Below are 20,674 nucleotides of genomic sequence, written 5' to 3'. Positions count from 1 at the left end.
GGTGTTCACAGAGAGCTGCCCAACCTCACCTGTGGACTTGACTTCTCTGTGGTATTGCCCTTCTGCGTGATGGGCTAATGTTCTCCTCTATTTCATGGGAATAATTCGAGGACAATACTCAGCTCGCCCTTTCAAACTGATGAAAAGCACATACTACTGGCTAGTGTGGTAAAAACTCGGGTGTTATTTGTACCCGTGATATCTTGTTTGTCATTTTGGGTGCTTTAGGCTACCAGAAATGAGACATGGATCATATAAGAGATTTTAACAGTTAAAAATCTTAGCCACTAGAACATTCTATTAACCTGTCACACCCTGGCTGTTACTACTATCTAAATACTGCTTCCCGAAGAGAAGGTGAAACAAAGCCAGTGGGGCTACTTCTTTAAGCATCGAGCTTAGTGATGCCAGCTACGTCCATTTCGTCTGCCTCCATCAGGGCCGGTAGAGAAGGTCCACTGTAATCAGACTGAGTCAAGAGAAACGAAGCAGCCATAATAGAGCCATCACAGCACATAGAGTTTTGTGACTTCTACAGAACAACTCACCCTCTATAGTTGCCATAATAGAATATTTGCCTAAAGTAAACAAAAATCAGAGTCAGAAAATAGATAAGATCAAAAGAGAAAAGAGCTTAAGGAGAAGTTACTTTTCAGCTACATGTTAGAGTTTCACACAACTAGATGACCAAGCAGCCTTGGATTAGATGAATTCCATGTCACTTCAGCTGGCCTTAGAGATGCTGGATTAGACCCATCAATCAAAATTAGCACCTCCTCTATATTCTCTAGGCTGTTGGTGTCAGGCCTGCACCCTGCTCTTCTCTGCAGAACATTCCCCAAAAACGAGAAGCCCCCGGTAGTGCTCTGCCAACCTCATGAAGCCCCACCATTGTGCAGTGACAGCTGTGCAGAGCAGACTCCTTGGGATAGCAGGCACACCGTCACATAACATGAGAACTGGGAAGGAGATATTATGGAGTCGGTCCCCTCAGTCAAGCTAGGACACTGAGACATGGAGAGCTGAAGTGGCTCATTCGGTCTCACCCAAATTACGAGGAGAACTGAGCTAAGATGAACATCCTTCCACCCAGAAAGCTTTCACATAGGTGCTCTGTCACTGTCTGTTAGTTGTGGATGAAGAATGTCACTTAGAAAATAAAAAAGACACAAAAAGGAAAAGATGACTAAAATGCACAATATTATGTGAAAATCCCCTTTGGAAGTTGATGAGAAAGAGATGGTTCCCAGCATCACTGGCCATTTTCAACATGTTGGGGAATTACTCAGAAAATTACAGCTCATGTGCAGTGTACCTGACATAAGCAAACGAGGCAGAGAGCTTCTGACTCTGGAAGAGCCCCCACAAATCAACAAAAGAACTCAAACATGCTGTTTTTCATCCTGCCCTTCATTAACTGAACACTCAGGAGCAGGAGTGAGCAGGAAAGTGAACGCAGGCTGAAAAGGGAGTCAGCAGGGACATGTGGGCACGTTCCCCAGCCGGGGAACTGACGTGGGAGGAAGGGCAGGAGACAGAGTGAGGTGTGGAGGTGCTGCACTGCCCACATGCACCCGTTTCCTACTGCCCAGGGCCCAGTCAACATCTCCAAGACCTCAGTAACACCTCTGAAGCTAAAGCAAATGGCTCAGCCAGCATGTGCTGGTTTTTGAACACGTACAGCACCATGTAGAAAATATCACTGGCTGCACTCCCCCTCGCAGGCACTCTGCATCCAATGCCTGGGTTGGTGACATCCATGACTTGGAATATTTATCACAGGCTGAACATATTTTCTAACTTATTCAAAATGTAGTATCCATGAAATGTTGCATATTAAAAATGAGGAGTTACCTGAGACCTCACACATTTAGTGGTCTTCCACATCTGACCCCTTGGATCAGATACTGTTTTGATCATTAAGTTTAAAACTAGATGAACAGGTGGCTGAGCCCAATTGTAAACAGGTGTGTTAACTTATCCCTCAAGGACAGACACAGCATTTCTTGCACTGTGGGTGTGGGTCTCTTAGGGAAAAGGATTGTTTTTGAGCTAACAAAAACCCAGTAACAGTACATTAGCTACAATAAAACAAACAAAAAAAAAACATTTGGACCGTTCTTGTTCTCAGGGCTATGAAAGGAACCACAAAAGATATTGGTAGATTCAAAATACAAATGCCATGGAAAATTCCAAGTATTGATTCAATACCATGTGCCATGTGAACCAAAGAACACATAATAATTAGTCTGAAATTTACCTGAGTAAACTATTAAGATTTTCTTTTCTGTTATATACAAGTATCTAGTATCAACCAGTACTTTTTACTTATGAAATCTCAGGCTTTCATTTTTAAGCAAAGACATACAGCTTTTTGATGCCTGAGCTACTTAAATTTCCAGACTCGGAGAGAATATAAAATGCTAATTATGATCTAACTTTTACAGGATTTAATCACAAAATTCTTAGTTTTGAATAGCTATGTATGTTCAGTCAGGTCTGACTCCATGGAAATGTGGCAGAGTCATGGGAATGGTGTGAAATGCAGGAGCAGTTTCTAATCTGAAGTCTCCTCTGCTCTTTCTTCTGATGTCTCCCCAGCCAATGGTGAGGCTGTGGATGACAAAGTGGCTGCGCCTGTTAGCTGTCTGCATCAAGGGCAGCTGCTGATGTCACAGAGCAAAGTCAGAGGGCAGTGAGTGGGACCCAGGGGTTCATTCCATTTGCTTGGGAGGCTGGCCCTCAGGATCCAAGGTCTGGAAATGTCGTCCTCAAATGTCCTGTTGTTGATCTCTCTGGGATCAACAGCTTTGAAATTTTCAGAATTGCAAAACAGACACCTGACATTTACCAACACTCCTTCCTCATAGTGGTGTTTTGTTTACCATTTCATGCATTCCCGGGTAAGCAGACGTATTTCAGTTGCAAGTGCAGACCATAAGGGGATGGCTAGCGTGTATGTGCAGAAACCATGAATGAATGAGGAGCCACTATCAGAGCGCTCAAAAGTTGGAAACTTCAGCCTGGGTTCTGTACGAAGGTGATAAACCCAAATCATACATTTAATTAACTAGAGAAATATGAGTATACAATGCCATGTAATTGAGAGCTCATTTTCAGAATGATCACCTGGATCCCTAAAGTATTAATCACCCAAAAAGGGACATCAGTGTTTACCCTGGTCTTACTAAGTCTGAAGTGGTTTAATCTATTTCCAAATGTACCCAAGGACAAGTCGGGCTAGAGGCACCTGTGAGTGCCCTTTATCAGAAACAAATATATATTTTTAAAAAAGTACATATTTCTATACAATTCATGAATATATAGCATGTAACACATGTTATACGTGTATAATATATAAAATATTAACTATATTACACATATTTTTATTTATAGATTATATATACATATATAGCTATTATATGTGGATATATATACATCCTGACTCATTGTGGGTCCAAAATTATTGTCAGTTCTATCTCTTATGGCTCTGCACATAGTAGGTGCTCAATACATGCCTGTTGTATGAAGTGTTCACTTAATGTGCCAAGAATGGCATAGAGCTGAGTTTAAGTAAAAGGGGAAAGATTTATGTGATCTGAAGAGAAACCAGAGTATGAGCTGAGTTTAAGAAGCTATGCCTTTAATTTTCATCACTGACTTTGATATTTTTTTCTTCCTGAACAGGATGGTGAGGGGAGCCCCTGGGCTGCCCACCATTGTCACTGACTCCGGCCAAGCTGTTACCAAGCTCTTCTTCTAAACTACAGAATCCAAACATAATTAATAAATCTGCAAGTAGGGTCCCAGGGAAGGAGAACAAAAGAGAGAATCACAACGCAGCAGTTGAAATTCCCACGGAGAAGGCATGCCCCTGATCTTGAACCCTGAGTGGTCCCGGGTCTGCAGTGGTCAAAGCTTCTTTGGTGCACTTGGGCTTGGGGGAGTGCTCGTGGAATGTGAGGGTGGGCAGGGTTAAATTTCTTACACGACATTGGTCACAGGAACACTACAATTAGGCATACAATGTTATTCCTCTGATAATATACTCCAAACCCTGAAAAGAGCTAGTGAAGAAAGGAATTTCCCTTCAGAAAAAAAAAAAGCCAGAACAAAACCAGTTATTCTTGAAGATAAACTGCATAGCCCTATTCTGGCAAGCACCACCATTCACTCCCAACTACCAGACATGAGGCCAAACACAGATCCGAATCCAGAGAATGCGAACAGCTCTGACCTACCTAACACACTGACCACTGAGGAACCAGAAGCACAGAATCCTCCAGCTCACACATCCAGTGGCCCTACATGGCTGGAGTACAAGTGATCTGCTTCCTGTAGGAAGCCAGCAAGTCTGTCTGCAGAAAGGTCATCTGGATGAAGCTGCCACCACTGCCACGCGCACATGCCCCAGGACGATTTCATCCGTGCCAGCCCTTAGCCTTGTAATGATTCCCCCCTCTTTCCTGCAACTGATGATGAACCACACTTTCCTTACCAGACGAAAAAATAGCTGGATGGATGCCAAAGGACCACACATCCGTGGTTTTGCATCCCTTTTTAATCAACTTCCTAATTTAAAAAATGCCATGCTGGCATGAGGCATGAAGGGAATAGGCTTGGGGTATTTCACAAAATCGCATCCCCTAATCCTGGGCTTGTTGAGAATCTGTGCTCTTACAGATGTTTATGAGTTTTCCTGGTGCAGATAGAATCAATTTGCTTGCGCCTGGCCCTCAAGACGTATTAAATTTATCCTGAAGGAAACTGGCTTCTGAAAAGCTCTTGCCCACACACATCAGGCAGGCGGGCGTTTCAGGGAACCAGAGGGCCCACTGGCAGATGCAGCATCGACTTCTGAGTGTTCACAACCTAGCAGACAGCTCCAGAGCAGACCTGATTTGATGGCTCTCTATGGGGTGCCCTGCAGACTCGATTATTTCCACAGCCAGTCTGGCTAGCATTGTTCCATGGCGACGGTGCTCTATGCTCCCAGCTTCTGTTCAGATGGCACAGGCTGGTGGGATACACATACCAGGGCAGGGACACAGGGACAAACGTAAAGCCAGACCCTAAAAACTGTCCATCCGTTTCAGGATTGAGTGACATGGTCGCCTCTGGAATCAAGAGGTAATGCTGACTCTCAACAGCATTTGGTTCTCCCGGGTGCCCTTAAAATACACTTGGAGCCTAGGCTGACATAACAGCATGAAGACACTGCCCAAAACAGGATTTGAGCTAGAAGCCTTCTACTGAAAACCTCTGTCAATGTGCGGAAAGAAGCCCCCACCCCATAACTCATTAATCCAGGAGTTGTCTGATTTAGAGACCTAAGCCTGACACTCCACGTTCAAAAATATCTCAGGCAAATATCCAATAATCTGGAGGTAATTTTCTTTAAAACAATTTGAGGGCACTAGCTAAGCAATCAGACTTTGGTCTAAGCAGTCAGTATGTAATATTGAGTCATGAAGTTCCTTTCAACAATATTAATGAGAGCACAAATGTATCCAAGGCATTTTTACAAGGTGCACATATTAACCCAATGGCTGAAACATCGTCAGCTCACACACAACACTTTCACTTGGCATCTTAAAAACACACATATACATGCACTCACAAAACCTGTAAAGAGATTAATTGTCGTCCTCCCAATAGTGCAAAAATACATCATAGTACAGAATTTTAAAGAAATAAGTTCAAGTGGCCTTTTGGAAGAGAAATGTTTATACCCATCTTCCCTCACAATCAATGGGCACTCTACTGAGGAATGGTGCTTGGAGCACCCGTGGCCCAGAACAGGCCCCCTTGAGATGGAAGACTTCCCGTATGCCGACTACTCTGCCCCAGTGAAACCGAGCAGTGCCTGATTTCAGACTAATATTTTGGCATCTCACTGATTGCATAAAAAATGTGCTACGAAAGGCTGCTTTCCTTTCCTTTCCCAAGTTGATCTTCAACCTTAGAGCTCAACTTAAAGAAAAAAAAATTCCCTTAGAAATCACATTTTCAGTCAGGTAGACATAACCATATTTCTAACTCTGGGACCTTTCATTGTCTTTGAAAGCAACCCCTTCTCAACTCAACAGTGCCTGAGAGCTAATGTGACAGATAGTGGCATAAAGTAACTCTGTCAAGTGGAAACTAATGTGACATAATTTTGGCCCTTAAAAATAAGCTGGGCTATACCTCTGAGAGGCAGGCAGGCACAAAGAGAGCCTTGTGGTAGGTGACAGGCCAGTGCTCCCTCCCTTGCAGCCTCACGATGATGATAAAGACAATGCTGATATTTTGTCCCGAGAAAGTTATAACCCATCATAAAACTAAAAGGAGTTATTTTAATCTTAGAAAGCTTGGCTCAACTCTGAAATGAAATATAGTAATGGAAAAATAATAGAAATACTGCTTTTCTCAGGTACAGTTCATGAATCTGAGAACATTTTGGTACTTAGTACTGTTTGGGTTAAAAAAAAATCTCAATTGTTTTCTCATTCCATTCTAGTTGACCAGCAAATTTTAAAATAAAAATAAAATTGGCTACATATATGAATATACATGCACTGATATAAAAATAAAGAATTCACCTATTATGCAAAAAAAAAAAGGTCAATGTGATTGTTCAGAAACTTGAAAAATGGGGGGGGGCGGAATGATCAAAACTAAAGTGTCAAGAGCTTCATATGAAGGATTAATATGTTTTCCAATACCTTGTGTTTGAGGTTTAGGTTTATTCAAGGTAGGTTTTTTGTTTTGATATTTTTTTCCTTTCTTTTTTGGAAAGGCATAGTTTTTTGGGTTTTTTTGTTTTTCAAACAGAAGAAATAACCCTCCAAAAAGTTGCATTTTGTGTCAAATAGTCACTGTCATTGTGTAAAGCCAACAGCTAAAGTAAACCAACTCTTAAAAAAGCCTAAAAATAAAAGCCCACTAAAATCATTAAGTGACCTAAAATATTCAGGAAACTGTAAATTGACAGTTAGAGAATAATAATTTCTACTTAAGTTCTACCTTAAAAGCAGATGAAATAATTAGGTCAGTTAAAATGAAACCCTTACCTTTTAAGGACAGTAGGAATTATGAGACCAGGATAGATTTATTTATCAGAGAATTCCCCGAGATGGAAGTCTATTAACTAAATATTAAATAACCCATATTGCACTAGTACAGTCACAGAATTATATAAGAAATGTGTGTCACTGATGACAATAGAAACTTAGGATTCCAGCAGGCTTTATACTTATTTCCCAACTCAGAGGACTGATTTGAACAAACAGTCTCCATTTTTCTGACAAGAACTGAAAGTACCTGAGCTTGTGCTAATTTTTACATTTCCTATCTGGAGATCCTACAGATCAATAGGAACGTCAGTTCAATTTTCACAATCTCTTGTAAGTTGCTGGTTAAATCAGCGAAAATCTTCCTCCAGCTAGGAAAAATATATACCAGTCAAAACTAATTATGTCTGGGCTTTCATTGAAACAACATTTGCTAATTTTACTGGTCTGGATACACTGCTCCAGAAAATATTAATTAAACACATTGAATAATGGCTGCTGTAAATTTCTGAAAACAATAATCTCTAAACAGTTAATTTCCCCTCAGACACACACACAGGAAGATGGATGAAGCAAAGGACTATTCTTTTGTTACTGACCATTCGGAGTTGAACTTTGCTGCACTTTAGGGAGTGGAGCTAAGGCTCCGGGAACAAGGGGAATGGGACACGTTTACCTGGTGGCCACAGCAAAACAAAGTCGTGAGTATGAAGTGCGGGCCTGCAGCCGGCGGGCTCAGCTGGGCCAGCGCCCGACAGCCGTCCTTCCCCCGGCAGCCACCCTGCCTTCCATCTTGGGGACTCACCCAGGAAATGCTCCAACCTGCTCCACGACCACACAACTCTTCCGATGCTTTCCAACGCCCACCATTTGTTCTCCATTCATCCAATCAACTTCCCACGCACATCTTCTCTCCACCGGCACTCAGACACCGGGCCACTTCTCATCTGTATGCTAATTATTTTGCCACATGGACAAAAGTAATAATGCTTTCCGACAGGAAACTAACAGGCCCGAAGTGGAGGATGGAAATTAATAAGTTGACACCACTAAACGACAGGGAAGATGGGCATGCGTGCTGGGGGCAGAGGAGCCTCCACTGACAGGCAGCCGCCGAGGTGGGCTGCGCGCCCGCCCGCCCCGCGTGCATCAGGCAGGGCTCCCCGGGAGACCACGTCGCCGCAGCAGCAAGACACCAGTAGCACACGGCTGACTTACCCTGTCTCAGGCTGCATCCTTTAAGCTCTACAAAACACATCCATGTCCCCGGATCCTAGTCTGGGAGGGAGCTTCGTCACTGAGCTAGATCTTTTCCAAGGTAGAGCTGCGGCTGAAACCGGCAATTTCTAGCCCTGCTGTCTATTACGCCTGCAGCCCAGTCAGGCAGGAGTGGGGATGCATGCTGTATGATTCTTACATTGTACCACAGGCCCCTAAACCTCTAGAGCACAATGTGTATCATGTGCAGTGCCGTATTTAATGTAATAGATGAGAATGGGAAACGCCAAAGGCAGGCTGCTAACAGCTACCGGCCAGGCTGCACATCTAGAAATACCCCCATCACCGATGCTGTGGTAAAGCCATGCCCCGGCCAAAGAAACCTCGCGGGCGGCTGCACCTAGGATGCTTTCCCTGGTCCTACAGCTTAGCTTCAAAACAAAACAAAAAGAGGTTCCGAAAACGCGCCCAGCCGCTTCTCCGAGGCGAGAGCAGTTACACAAGAGTTAACGCCAGCTGACTCTTAAAGTCTGTTCTGCTTCCCTTTTGGGCTTCTTGTATCATTTTCTTTTAAAACAAAAGACAGAGAACTACTTCTCTAAGAGAGTTAAAACATTATCAACCTTTTAGTATTGTTTGAAGAAAAAAATATCCGAGAAAGTTGTATCTAAAAAAGCAAGACCAAACTAGATTTCAAAAATACAAAAGAGAACATAGATGTATGACTTTCATTAGCATTTTTCCGGTGAAAAAGCCGTGCCAATTTTATAAATGGCTTCTTGAGTCAAGCAGTAACTGTTTTACTCCGGTGGTGACTACACCTTGCGCTCTGCAAACCTCTCTCTCATAACACTCACCACCATGAAAGTCCACATGAAGTCATCCAGGCTACTTAGCACCTCCCACCCCTCCCCCCGGACACGAGCCTTGAATACACAGACTCCTGTTTAATAACAACTCCAGGCGGCACGCAGACATATCGGTGCCCACAGTGACATTACACTAAAGCAGTAGCTCCGTGGGAGAGTGGCCAGTCCTGGCTCATCGGGACACCAAACCACGCAATTTTAAGAAGTGCTATAATTTCTCATCAAATAAGAGCTGAAGACAGGTAGTCAAGGAAACAACTATGTGTTGAAGTCCTGAAGAGGTCAGGTGAAATCATTGGGAAGAGGGAGGCAGCGACAACCAGAGAAATTGCATGCAACCTTTAAATAAAAGGAAGAGGTACCTTTATGGAGAAGACGAGGTGGCCATCAGGCAACCCAGCTCCGCAGTCTACTCCTGCACACACGCAGGGCTATTCCTGCCGCGGAGAAACCACCGCACGTGTTGCTCGCGTCTCCCCATGCATTTCCACTCCATGCGCCCCTGTGCTCCGGAGGTGTCACTCTGTCAGCCCCCTGAGTACAGGCTCAGCCTGGGGCAGAGCAGCACCGGTGACAAGCCACTGCGGGCTCTCCACAGCGCACGGCACTGGCTGTGCTGTCCGCGGGGAGGACGGCGCACGAGCCCCTGTCGCCAACAACAGCTACTCTAGCTTTCAGAGGAGGTTCCTCCAAATCCCAAGGCTCTTGCCTGATGTGCTGACACCAGGCACCCCGGTTACTAGAGAGGCGACAGTCGCTTCTCATCCAGCCCTGCTGGGTGTCACTGCGGTCTGAGAGCCAGCAGCACCCTCAGAGATTATCTTGTACCATTCCACCTTCTCACAGCACAATGCCCCTTACACTTAAACTAAAAGATTTTCCTCTCCCTCGCAACTTCTCCAATAATCACCACGTGGGGAGTAGGGATTTTCTTTAAAGAGGTACATTTTAAGAAAATTTTCTAACAGAACAGCCCAATACAGCAATGCTTCTCAGTAGTTCCTCACATAATAAACAAGCATTTATGCATTCTTTCTAGTTTATAACACCTGGCTTACATTTTCTCTGCCATCTCTGATTACTTCCACAGATACCCTGAGGACTCATTATGATGTCAAAGCTTAAAACAGTATCATTGTGAAAACAGGCATAGAAAAATCATTGTGTATGCTTGAACAATGCAGGTGTGAAAGAGACACAGAGAGAAGAGGGAGGCAAAAAGAGACAAACAACAGAGTTAAAGAGAGAGGGCTGAAGAGACAGGGAAAGATAGATAGAGAGAGAGAGAGAGAGAGAGAGAGAGAGAGAGAGAGAGAGAGAGAGAGAGAGAAAGCACAAAGCATACTCCAAACTGAAATCATGTTGCATTGAAACATAGCCTATTTGATGGAAGAATGTATAGCTGTTACCTTAAAATAATCTGATATTACAAAGATCATATAATAAATTAGTATAAAAGTACAGGATTTAGCATTATGCCTTATATAAGTTATGGTCATTATAAGCAATATTTCTAATTTGTGGGGATACCAATTTAAAATATTTAATTTATATATCAGCCACACATGATATCTGGATGTGATTTACTCCCTACCATTTCAAAGTGAAATTTAAAATAATTAAATATATATATTTATAAATATATGTTATATATATATATATTTATACATAATATATATATAAGTTTATCATAGCTTTTCTCTTTAGTTTCATTTGGAATAGATGTAGACTAATGTCAGGTTGAGTGTTGTGGTGAAGAATACAGTGTGATGAAACTTAACTTGGTGAAAAATGTGTTAATCATATTTAAGTTTTTGCTTGAGTTTATCCTTTATTGCTGCTTTCAAAGGAATGGCACATATTTTTTTGTCCAAAGAAAACATTGATGAAGAGTGCTCTTTCAGAAACTTAAAATAAGAAAATGCAGAATACTATTGCAATCAAATTAGGACACGAGATAACTGGATAAGAATTTAGCACAACTGAAGACCTCTCTTTCTAAATCCGTCATTCATTTGCTTCCTGGATAGTGTTTGGTGAGACTTTGCATCAAAGTAGACTTTATGGCCAAGTACCAGATGCATTCGAAAAACTGGTTATTGATTGGAAATTACAGCCATGGACTGAAGGGGACATCCAGCAGAACACACTGCAATGTCAGGGCAGGGTGGTCACTACCAGAAGGCACCCTACTTGTCCCTCTTATGCCACTGAAGGGGTTTCTTAATATATAATATTTAAGAGCAAATAAAATTTTAAGTTTTTTGAAGTTAAAACATTGCTACCAAAATGCATAATAAGTAAAGTATTTTAGATGATATAACATGTTTTTTAAAAGAACACCTCTCCCTCAAATCAGATTGTCTTACAGGTAGAATTGGAAATCTAGTTTACACATGTGACTTTAAACATATTATTTAGGCCACAAAATTATTTTTCACAGAGAAGTGATTGCATTTCTTTAATCACACATGTGAAGTTTTTCTAAGAGAAAATAAACAAATAATCAGATTACATGCTCCACATTTTTAATTTCAAGTAAAGTTTAACAAATAGAAAAACTTTAAAAAGCTTTGAAGTTGCAAAATATTTTTATTTTCCCTAATTGATTGAAAGTTGGCATAGAAAACAGACATAAAACATGAGATGGTGAAATAATTGGGCATATTCAGTAGTAAGGTGAGAAATATAAACATTTATAAGAGAGTAAAATATAAATAAATTAGGTGAAAATATGACAGGAACAATGAAAGCACTACATTGAGGAGACTCATTCTTGGAAAATTTCCCATTTCCCTAAAATCATGCTGTACTGCTTTTATCACCCAAAAGGAAATGGTGTGCTCCTATTCCTTTAGGAATTTCTGTACACCACATATACAGTGTCACAAATTATTGCGCCTTCCTCCTTGATCTCAGCTTCTCACACAAATGTATGATATTGGCCTCAGTTTGGCTGAAGGATTCAAGTGTAACTCAAGAGAAGTTAAAATTTGTGTTTCATGCATACTTTCTGCCTTGCTGGTTCATCTTGATAATCCTCCTTTTCAAAACTGAAATTTTATTAATTACATAAATGTCCATTACATAAAGATTTTCTGTTTGAAAAGCATGTCTACACAGTGTTTACAGTTTTTCAATCACAAGTATACATATACAAGTACTTTTAATTAAATCATGTTATGTTTGGAAATTTGGAAAGTAGGGTAAAAATTTTATATGCAAAATAAAGAAATGGAGATTGCATGTCTTTTCTGCCACCATCTTCAAAACATCCAATTGTGACCATAAAAGCTGCTCCTACTTCTGCCTCAGCGAGGACAATCATTAAGGTGATGAAAGTGAGCCATTTTCACATTGCCAGTAAACTAGTAGGAAGTCAGTCACTGCTGAACGTAATTGCTATCAGCAGCGGACAGCTCCCGGTGCTGAAAGGGGAAGGGAGGGAAGCGTTGCTCACAATAGCTCACTCAACCAGCCTTTGAAAAATCACAGCAAAACTGAATGAGGTGGCAAGTGCTCAGGCTGAATAGCACTTTCTACAGAACAATGGCAGCCAACTCCAAATCCTACTATAATCACATTAATGAGATTAATCAGTGAATTAGCAGCAGTCAAATGTCAGGGAGGCAAGGAAGAATCCAACCAAGATCGGTAATTAACTTTTTTTTTGAGGGGGGAGGGGAAAATCAACTGTCTTATCTCCTAGGCTTCTCAGAAGTTGACAATTTTGTTTCACAAATCTAACGACTGTATGTACTGATTAAAAAGCAACAGCATAATTTTGCATATTATAGTACAGATCCAGGTATCACCTTACTCATGCTTAAAGTGAGGTAGCTGTAAATAATCTTCATAAACTATTGGGCTTTTACTGTTCTGAGCTTTCTAAGTGTGAAATTAATACTTAAAATGAAATTATTTTTGTAATACTCAAGCTAAAATATTTTTTAAAATGGCTGATTAAAAAAAAGGAAGGATTATATAATAGCTGCTATTGCTTGTGTGAAGTCTATGAGACTGTGGCAAGAGTTTCAGAAAGTGCCATTAAGTAAAAAGCTATTACACAAATATATCAGCTATTGTCTGTTGTCTTTAATAAATAAAATTTATTACTACAGTACAACTTTAAGAATTTTAACCAATTGAATTATTGCACTTGAGGTGACAAAATCATATGCTTTCCTTTAGGTCAATTAAAAAAAATTAAGTTCCTTTCTTCTAGACTGTGTCACTAAATAGCATGTGTAATATACAATCATCACTTTGGATTCAAAGTTCTTGAGAGGTGGAAACTTAAAGAAATGCAATGGAGCTGTTTTTCCAAAAGGAAGATTGTGCAAAAACACTTTTATTCTTAAAATAATCACATTTTCATATGTATGGAAGACATGCTTTTATTTATCATTTAGAAAGCTACATAACTTTTATAAAATTGAACAATCAGGGACTCCCTCATGTCTGTAAGGGTGATAGGAGATACTTTTGTCTTGGAAGTTAATTTTGTTCAGTAAAAATATGAACACAAATAAAAAAGCTCTTATTATGAAAAATATTTTTACTCTAAGTGAATAAATAACTTAAAATTTTATCAGTTATATAGTTTTAGTGGCATAAGAAATAGTCATGGCTAAATTAATATTAAATTCAAAATCAGTGCTCTGTATTTTGAATAGCTAACTTTCACATGAATATTTATATATAAATTTATTGCCTTATTCTGATTTACCTTGAAGCTAAAGTTTGCATTTTGAATTTTTAAGTTGCATTAAAAGACATATTTCTGTTACAAATAAAATACTGTTTCATTATGGTGAACTTTGAACATTTAGGTTATAGTTAAAAAATTTTTAGTTTGTCACATTAAATGATGTAAATCAACTTTCATACCATTAGGCAAATATCACGTTATATTGAGGATATCTAACGCTTTAACAGCTTTTATAAGAATGGTATGCTTTATTCGTCATGTAAAGTAACCCAGCAAAGGCTGTGGGAAGTTTTTGTTTCAGTATCTGCATCTTATCTAAGCACTAGCCATGCAGCAAGTTTTTATAAACAACATCACGGTTAAGGCATGCAACCTGATACCCCTACTGCTTTAAAAAGGGACTGCTGTGGATTACACACTCTCTAGCCCAGGAACATTTCAGCCATGCTACAAAAATAACGTGGAAAAGGAGCAAACAATAGGCACTGCAGCACAAGCCCTTAAACTATGGTAAGACAGACCCTCTCTACTAAGTCCCACAATTAACCTAATGCAGACCACATACCTCACAACATGACCACACGCTCACAAGGTAGACGAGCTCAGTTTGGGTAAGTGTGCTGCCCACAGAACACATAAAGCAAAGACCAGCCTGCTCCAGCACAGGTTTGAAAGGACGATGAGGAATATGCCTACCACGGAGATGCAGACAGGTGGGTTTTTGTCTTCAGTGAGTATTGATATGATAACCCATAGTCCAGGGAGTGAAAAAATTAAAGTGCACCCACCAACAAGGAGTAAAAAAACCAGGGGGCTTCAAGAAGACTGCAGGGAAAGCCGTCTCACGGTTTAGTGTGCAGTAGCTTAGGGAAAAAAAAAATGTCGCCGGGCAGGGATGACAAATGCAGCGCGATAGGCTCACGGGCCTGAGGGATCTGTTTTACTTCCACATACATCCCCTAATGCACGCACTCCCACTCATCCTCTCGATATGCTTTTTCTCCACATTTTTTTTTTCACGAGCTCCAAATCCCCGGCATATGACCTTCTGTTAAATAGATAAAAAAAAAAAATTGCTTATCAGTCATGCAAATGAGGCTGAATTCATTTTCCACAACAGATGGCCTCATAGATAATGATGATGGAAGAGAGAAAATTGAATGTGTCTCACAAGGTGGCCATGGCAACCGAGAGCAGAATAATATCAATAATAAGCTCACTGCATAATGAGGTTGTCAATCCCACAAATCAAAGTCTCCAGCTAAATCAGGTATACCACCCCAGCTACTTACCAGCTCAGGTAAATTAAAAAAAAATACACACACACACACACACACACACACACACACACACACACACATATGGCATCTTACAGTGATCGTGAAGAAAGCTAGAATTTCAAGCCATTCTATGGGCGTGTGTGTGTGTGTGTGTGTGTGTGTTGAGGAGGGAGGTGGATAATGAAATGACGATATGACAATTTGTTTTTCTTTTTCTTTCATTATATTTTCTGTAATGGACGTGATTTCGTGAAGGGTGTTTGAGCAGCCATGTTGGCATTTGGAACGTGGTGTGCTGGAGCTTTTCTCTTTCTTCCCGTCCCCGCGCTCTCCCTGTCTGGTGTGGCGTGTGGCACTGAAGCCACAGCAGCCTGCCTCAGGCTTCCACCTTGGCTCCCAGGGGGACAGCCTGCAAAATGAATCAGCAGCCATCCTGAGCCGCTGATTAAAATGAAAATGGAAGGCACATGTCTGGGCGGAACTGGGGCTCAGCTTTGCTGCCTGTCTGGCAAGCATGCTCAATATAGCTCTTGCTAATAATGGCTTACAGCCTTTCGTCTTTTAAAAAGGTATCGCCCTTTTCCTCCTTAACCGACTGGTGTTGGAGTGTGCATGTGTGTGCGTGTGTGTGCGTGTGCGCGTGTGTGCATGTGTGCGTGTGTGTATGTGTGTGGTGGGGAAATGAGAATGGATTGTTCAACTCCTCTAATTTTCTGCTGCTCACAAGCAGACTGCATGCCTGACAACACCATAACCGTAAAACTGAACTACCTCTATCTTTCTTTTCGGGAGGGGGGCAGTTGATGAGTCTTGGGGTAAAAGGGCCAGGAATAAGCCCCAGCTGCCTCAAGACCGAGACAGCATTTTTACACCTCGCACAACAATTTCTGACCACATCCTGGGCAGCAGACCTTGAGAGCATCTCTCCCTCACAGGCTCACAGCTGGACCCTGAAATGCAGCTCTGAAGAAACCCACTTCTGTTTCAAGCGTTTGCACCCAGCTCGGTGCTGTCTCCAAGATATTATGAAACACAAAGCATCAAAAATAGAAAAATGAAAGCTGACTAACTGATCTAATAATCTAAAAAAATTTAATACACATTAATTTGACTTCTTTCCCTCAAAATTCTCAGGCATAACTTTAAGATTACCCTCAAATAAACTATGCTTTTCAATATCTCTGTGAAAAATTCCAGGGTTTTTAAAAAGCGTTCTGGAAATTAGACTGTTATCATCTCTCATGAAAAATAGCTTAAAAATTAGAACCAGGGGTGTTTCTGAATTCATTATACTCTACTTTTCCTACATACACGTTACTCTGAGTTATTAACAACCTTCCCATTTTGCTGTCTAAATTTCCCCTTTTTGCTTCCTTTTGGTAACAGATACATGATTTTTATGTGAAACTAACATATACTTATTTTTGCCTTAGCAATTCCTGTCTCTGGGGTGTGATCTTGTTTCTTCTGCATGCACTCCAGCCAGTGCTGCAGTGTGAGCCAGAAATCAATAGAGCTGCCCTAATGGAGGCCCACTCGGCAGGGCACAGCCCTGCAGGCCTCCGCCCGCCCCCCACCCACCCTAGCTCCCCCACCTCTCCCCCTCCACCTCCCTCCCTCACCCTTTCCCTCCCTCTCCCTCTCTTTCTCTCTCTTCCTCTTCCTGTCTCCTCTCTCTCTCTCTCTCTCTCTCTCTCTCTCTCTCTCTCTCTCTCTCTCTCTCTCTCTCTCACACACACACACACACACACACACACTAATGACGTCTGTGCAGCTTTTTCAGCTGATTGGACACCACATCGGATGTTCTGTAGAGCAAAGAATACGGATCATTTACAGCCGGTGGAAAAAAATGGGAGCATGTATTCTCCCATGTGTGAGACACTGGTCCTGAGCCCCCCAGACTCCCCACCCGCCACACTGATAAAGGAGGTTCTCCGGGCTGTGTGGTCACCATGGAGTGAAGGAGCGCTCCCAAACAACCCTAGAGCCGAAACTGCAGCACAAAGGGAATTTTCCACCTTACAAAGGACAAAGCATTCCTCTAAAGAGTAAGCAGAGTAAGGTTTACAGGAAAATTGAAATGTTTATGTCACATAGTGAGCTCCAGTGCACGATTTAGGGTTTGAATATACAATATATGGTTATTGTTTTTATTCTTCTATATACACTTTTAAAAACAAAGTAGACATGAGCAATGTATGTATTTGCACACACATATGTAGTTATCCCCTGTCAGTTTCCCTGTTTATCTTAGTTGCGTTAGCAATAAGTTCAGCGTTCTTAGTTAAAATAGCTTATCTTCCAGTAAGAAATAAGTCAATCTCTAAACAGTAGTAAGCCCCGGGATTTTAAATCACAGATTCATATATGTGAGTGTGTTTCTTACACAGATGTGCAGGTCTATGAAAATACACAGTTAGACATCGGGCACCTGCACACACACATGCACGTATGTGTGCTTCAACAGCTTTGGGTTACGAAGTGGTAGGTGCATGTCACTGAAATGGCAGGCCACTGCACTGGTGAGCATGGCATGCAGGTGTCACCATGAAGGGGAGGTGTTCGGGGACCTGGCAGCTAGAGCCAGTGCCTGCCCCCCAGCGCATGGCCAGCGCATGTTAGCCAGCCTCACCCCACCGCCCAGCCTGAGCTGGCTCCCATACAGCACTCGTATTCCTTGCCCCCAGCGCCATCTTCCCCACAACTTCAGGACCTGAGGTGCCAGCACTCAAATGGCTCAAGAGAAGGAGACTGAACGCCTGTGAAGCCGGGGTGCACAGCGGCCCAGCGGACTCTCAGTCTGTATTTTGCAGTCGCGAATAGGTGCACTCAATATGTTATGATTCCTCAAAAACTGAAACCCAGCACCCTGTGGTATGGTCCAGTGAGCAAAGGCCTTCAGGAACACTGGGGAGTGCCCCAAAGGCTATCAAGATTCAAAACCTCTCTGAAGTTTGCAGTAAAACCATACACTGAACAAAGTGATTCGCCTGCGAATAGCTACCAAACTCTAAATTATCTCTAATATACTTTATGCTGCCCTTAGAAGCTCACTGCATACATTAAAGCCTTTCTGGATTAGGAAGTCCGTAGCTCACCCCCACTAACTAACTAACTAACTAACTAACTAACTGGCTAACTAACTAGTTAATTAATTAGAGAAAATAAGTCACAATATACAGCCCCTTCTAATGGGTATGTCCTCCGATTTAATACAAAGAAAATCAACCCAGGAACATGTATGTCTTGAACTACGAAACACACAGCTCTCACACTAGGCTGTACTTCTGACTCCACACTCTTATATGTTCTGATGGTCCCAGATAGCCACAGACGGACCTCTCAAAGTGCGGGAAGGACGGCCTTTTCCTGGTGGCTCTCTGGACTTGTGTGTAGAGAGTGGTCTTGACATCAATGTACCAACAGGGGCCACAACATGCTGACATTTCACAGCGGCAAAAGGGTGGGGACTGGCTCTGTGCAAAGCGGGAGGATGGCCTACCTCAGCTTGTGCAGAGGAAGCTCATGACATGTCCTAACGTCTCTTACTTTTCTTCAGAATTATGTCTGCATCAGTGGTGGAGTGAAGTGATATGAAAAGGAGTGTTAGACTAACTTAGCATGGCTGTAGATTGAATAAAATCATGACAGTAGGATAGTGAAGAGTTAAAATCTGGAATCCAGATATTATTACATCCGAGTGCACACTAAAAAGTTAGGCACTAACCTTCCCCCATGCCATCAAAAATTAAACTTTGTGGATTAGATGTATACGAGGTAAGTGCTATTTTATTATATGTATAGAATTAAGAATATCAAGATGGGAAACCTATTTTCTTACAGGGAATTCGCTTCAACTAATTGAAACAGCTGTGGCATGCTTTAACAGCAAATGGTGAAAAGGAATAAGGTGTTGGTGAGTAACATGAAAAATTGAGTAATGAAAAGGAAGTCTGGGGTCATCTCACAGGGAAGGACGGGCCTAAGCGTGGTGGAAGTCGGCTGTGTAACCTCAGCGAACTGGTTGGATCAGGAAGAATGAGGTATGAACTTGTCGGGGTTCATGGATGTGCATTTGCATCCATCTTGGGCTGATATTCTATTGTGTATTAACCAATACTGGGGGAGTCTGGAGTAATGGGATTCTAAAGCACCCATATTCAGATTTTATAGAGAATCTATGATTTTATAGACCTGGACTGATTTTATAGAGTTGGTCATTTTTTGGCAAAATATATAGATATAAATTGCATCAAACATTATTCTGAGAATTTAAGATTTAGTTGATCACAGCCAGCAAACTAAGAGAATCTACAAACGATATTTATGTCATCCCCAAGTTCATAACTTTAAGAACATGATCTACAATTTTTATAAAAAACAAGTACTGTTCATTTCATCCTTGGTAGTCCAATAAATTCACAAATACCCACGTCTTACAACAAGTCTCTCCAAGCCACCTCTAGACTCCTGATCTCCAGTGCCTGGATTACCTTGCATCTGGGGTCTTTACATCACATTTTTCCATCCTTATGTCATCTGTTTAATATTTCTACACCTGTTCTAATTACTTGAAAACAAGGACTTGCGCTACTTAGGTTATGAGTTCATAGTGCTAGCACTGGTAACCAGGTGCTTAATTAGAGTATTTTGATTGGTTTCCCAGCTCACTTATGGATCACCACTAACCTTAAATATATAGACATAGAGACACATTTTAGGCCGTTTATCTTATTTGGAATTAAAATTTTCTCCGTTGTGCTAAAAACAGTAACGAGTGCCATGCATAACTAGAGTAGCCTTATTACTGAAAATCAGTAGGAAAAGAGAATCTAGCCAAGAAAAGATGGATACAGAGAAGATGCTTGAGATAAACAAGAGGAGGAAGACTGCGTCTTCTCATGCACACAATGCTAAACTTTTTCATTGTTTTTGTATTTCCAGCCTCTAAATCTCCTTGTAGTCAGAACCTCCCCAACATTTGAGCCTCCTTATTAAGTAGCAATGACCTCTCACTGCAGATTCTAAAATTACTAGGTATTTATTTTGCCAACTCGCCTTTCAGCTAAGATGTGAGCCCATGGCCTATCATCCACCTTTATGATGCGCCTATCCAAGATTCCCAATTGTGAGTTGGTTACACAAAGAAATGCAGTCCCCAAAGATTCTCCTATGGTAACGTGATGTTGGTAGCACAGTTAACTTCCTGGAGAAAGAGTGCAGTGTCCCATGCTCCTGGCATCAGAAGCAGAACCCTAACTGGATCAACTCTTGCATATTTTTAGACATTGGTACCAATAAGCCAGCCTCCAAATCTGGTATTTCAACCATCCTAGTAGTTCTGGTGGTATATTTACTGGTAACTAAGTACACGAAGTGATACACATATTGATACTTAGAATGTGGTAGAAAACTAAAAATAGGGAAAATGAAAGAAATCAACGTTCATTATTTCACTTGGTAGAGAACACCCGTCAAGACAGGAATTTGTCACCCATGGTACCTGGTGGCAAAACAATTAAATTATTAGCCATGGCC

The 20,674-nt window shown here is 41.5% G+C and overlaps 1 protein-coding gene across 19 annotated transcripts in view; it reads right to left on the bottom strand.

Annotated features, from left to right (window-relative positions):
* Positions 1 to 20,674, bottom strand: part of MYT1L (myelin transcription factor 1 like) — a 738,481-nt gene that overhangs the window by 345,755 nt on the left and 372,052 nt on the right. For 7 of the 19 annotated variants that reach the window (XM_019646300.1, XM_019646299.1, XM_019646290.1 and 4 more), the window contains exon 1: positions 8,274 to 8,712. The exons of 1 other annotated variant lie outside the window; for it this stretch is intronic. The gene's annotated coding sequence lies outside the window, so the exon portion shown is untranslated. 11 more of the 19 variants (XM_019646304.1, XM_019646309.1, XM_019646303.1 and 8 more) reach the window with 8 other exon arrangements.

The sequence above is a fragment of the Hipposideros armiger genome, unplaced genomic scaffold (genome assembly GCF_001890085.2).
Source record: "Hipposideros armiger isolate ML-2016 unplaced genomic scaffold, ASM189008v1 scaffold_100, whole genome shotgun sequence".
Lineage (NCBI taxonomy): Eukaryota > Metazoa > Chordata > Mammalia > Chiroptera > Hipposideridae > Hipposideros > Hipposideros armiger.
Note: the sequence above shows the minus strand (reverse complement) of the source record. Positions and strands in the feature narration are given on the sequence as shown.